We start from the raw sequence: 3,574 nt of genomic DNA, 5'->3' as shown, positions 1-3,574 counted from the left end.
CCAAAAGAATAACCGGTTTCTATGCATGTATTAATGAAACCCGTAAAATATGAATAGTTCTAAAAGCACACAGAATTACTCAGAAACACAAGAGCATTTACTGAATGTGGTGAGGTGTGATAACGCATTTTAGTTAAATAGCAGAATACCTCATATTTTTCAGGATGCACACTAGGGTGTGTATAATCTCTGGGTCTTTAAAATACTTTATAGAAAGGCATCAATAAAGCACATGGGCAAAATCTTGATAATTAGTAATGGGTGATGTATATATGGAAGTTCATTAACTATTCTCTCTTGTGCATGTTTGAAATTTTTCATAATAAAACAAAATTAATCCACTTGCTTCTATTAGTCAACACCCTTTTTACTAATATTAATAAGAAATTTCAAATACAGAAATATGATTCTTTAATACTGTGGTTCCTATATTGATGAAGTCTAAAAATATCCTGATCTAGGCTGCATATCTAGGCTGACTGTGTCCAAATAGAGGGTAGGGAGCAACATTTGGGGAAAGAGTACTTTTTCTAGGTACTTTAGGCATTGTAGCATTTAATCCACACAATGACTCTGGAATTTTTTTTTTTTTTAAAGAACCAAAAGAAATTTATTCATAAAATTTCTTACTTGACCAGTGGTGAGAACCAAGAAACACTATACCAAGAAATGCTCAACTATGACCCCACTAATAGTCTTTAAGCTGGTTCATACAAGAGAACAACCACAGTAGCTCTTGATTATTAGGCTAGAAAGAACATCCTTCTGTATGTCTTTCAATTGTACAAGGACATACATTTAACCACAGGGGTCTGTGCAAGTAGCATCGTAGTATCTGTAGACTTAGTTGAGTCACAGCTTCCAGAGTGCTATTCCTTGTCTACCTTACATAGCTGTTTCACCACTCTTGCTGATTTCTTTGTTGGCTCCTTTCTCTTTTTCTGCTCCTTTATTGGTTTTTGCTTTTTCTCTTTCTCTGTTGGCTCCTTTCTCTTCTGCCCATCCCCTATCAGTTCCTTTCTCTCCTCCATGGTTGCCTTCGTTCTCTTCTTCTTTGTCATGAACACTAGTGTAAACTGCTTTGTTATAGCCTTCCTGGTTCCGAGCAATTTCAATGGCAAAAAATTGTATCCTGGGGGCAAAGATGGTGTTTTCCTCAGTTTAACCCTGGGAACAATCCAGTCGCTGCAAAGTACCATAGTTGAAGTCTTCTACAATCCTGTCAAACTTCAAGCAGAATGGCCTCCACTTCTCTTTAGCTGATTCTGATTTGAGTTCTTCTGGATCCAACATACCTATCCTGAGTTTCTCAAAATTTTCCCGAAACTCCGAATAGATTTGGTCATCCACTTTGGTGAGTTTCAGGAACTGCGTGGGTCAACTGATGATATCAGCTTGTAGTAGACGTCAGCATGCTGCATTGCTTTTATGGCCCAAGCCATCTCAATTTCAGGATCGTTGCCATAAGACCCAGCTGGGAGAGAAAGAGCATGTGCCACAGACACCAGTTCCCCAGAAACCAGCTCAGCAGTTCCACTAGTCGTCTCCATGTTGCACCCCACAAAGCAAGCACCTGTTTCCCAGAAATCGACTCTGTTGATGCAAAAACTGAGACCTAGAAAGAGATTAAGTAACTTGCCAAATTCACACAAATAATAAGTGTTGAAATTGGAATGTGACTCTAGATTTGAGAACTTCTAAATTTTATTCTGTCTTAACCAGACTTGTGGGTATTTAGGGTAAATTTCTGAAGAAATTTCAACCACCACCATTAATGTTAATAAAAACACTAAAACACAATTGTGATCTTGCGTCTTTGCTGCTAAAGACCTTTAAATGTCCCTTATTAGCTAAGAGAGAACATCAATTCTGAGGAGGCTTACCATGCGTGCTCTTAATAAATGGCCCCAGGCCTGCCCATCTGACTTCAATCCCCACAAGCCCCTCCATATATACTGTGATGGTTAATTTTATGTGTCAGCTTGACTGGGCCATGGGGTGCCCAGACATTTGGTTAAACATTATTCTGGGTGTGTCTGTGAGGGTTTTCTGGATGGGATTCACAATTGAATCAATAGACTGAGTAAAGCAGATTGATCTTCTCAATGTGGGTGGGCTGCATCCAATCCACTGAAGGACTGAAGAGAACAACAAGGCAGAATAAGAGAGAATTTGCTCTCTCTGCCTGAATATCTTCAAGTCAGGACATTGGTCTTCTCCTGCATTCGGATTTGGACTCAGACTTGAATTTACATCATCAGCTGTCCTGGTTCTCAGGTCTTTGGACTCAGACTAGAACTGTACCATTGGTTTTCCTGGGTCTCTAGCTTCCTGACTGCAGATCCTGGGACTTCTCAGCTTTCATAACTGCGTGAGCCAACTCCTTATAATAAATCTCAATCTCTAACTCTCTCTCTCTCTTTCATATATGTATATTATAATTGTTAACAAAATACTATAGAAATATGTACATTAGGGGCATTATCTGGTGAGATCCCAGACAGAAATGAGGAATATGTTATAGGAAACTGGAGGAAGGGCAATCCTAGTCATAAAGTAGCAAAGACCTCGCTGAATTTTGTTCACGGTCTAGTGTTGTTTAGAAGATAGAATTTGCAAGTGACGAAATTGCATATTTAGCTGAGGAGATTTCTAAACAAGTGTTTAGAGTCGGTTCCTCTTCATTGCTTGTACTAAAATGCAGGAAGAAAGATGAAAAGAAACTAAAACTTGAAGATTTGGAAAGCTCTCATCCTGCCCATATTGCAAATAATGAGAAAGTGTGTTCAGGAGAGAATACCAAAGGCTGGATTATCACTCGGGAAAGAGATTATAGGGTTGTATGTGTAGGGACATTTCCAGATTAGACTAAAAGCAAGGGAGACAGAGACAACTTCTAATCAAAGCTATAGGAGTGGGATCATCCAGAGCCACGGGGGCTGGACTATCTGGGTGGCATCCTTAAGGGTGGCATCCTCACCCAGCAGAGCCATGGGGCAGGTCTGCCACTCCTATGGACCCAGAAGGTGAAGGAACCAAAAGGAGTTAATCTTGAGCCTTGGGATCTGATGGAGTTTACCTTGCTGGGTACTGGATTCCTTTGAGCCCCATCATCCCCTTCTTCCCTCTGATTTCTCCCTTTTGTAATGGGAATGTTTATCCTACACCTGTCCCAGCACTGTACTTTGGAAGCACAAAACTTATCTGGTTTCACAGTGTGATATTGTGATTTATAATAAGAAATACACATGTGACTCTCATCCCAGCTTTTGGCACAGAGCTCCTAAAGCCTTAGAAATATCTGTGATGACAGCAATAAAGGTGTCTCTTATTATGTTAATGACGTGGCTTTTGGACCATGCCTATGCATTGGAGCTGGTTGCCAGGGGAACCAACTGAGATTAGAGGGTTAGAACTTTCAGTCCCACCCCCTGATTTCCAGGAAAGAGAGAAGGCCTGGAGGTTGAATCAGGCACCACTGGCCAATGATTTAATCAATTATGCCTATGTAATGAAGGCATAAAACCCAAAAGGACAGGGTTTGGAGAGCTTCCAGGTTGGTCACTGTGTGGGG

General features: G+C 40.5%; 1 pseudogene; it reads right to left on the bottom strand.

Annotated features, from left to right (window-relative positions):
• Positions 1-800: 800 nt before the first annotated feature.
• LOC118535139 (protein PBDC1 pseudogene) lies at positions 801-1,550 on the bottom strand (annotated as a pseudogene).
• Positions 1,551-3,574: the final 2,024 nt, after the last annotated feature.

This window comes from Halichoerus grypus, chromosome 1, assembly GCF_964656455.1.
Source record: "Halichoerus grypus chromosome 1, mHalGry1.hap1.1, whole genome shotgun sequence".
NCBI classification, from domain to species: domain Eukaryota; kingdom Metazoa; phylum Chordata; class Mammalia; order Carnivora; family Phocidae; genus Halichoerus; species Halichoerus grypus.
Note: the sequence above shows the minus strand (reverse complement) of the source record. Positions and strands in the feature narration are given on the sequence as shown.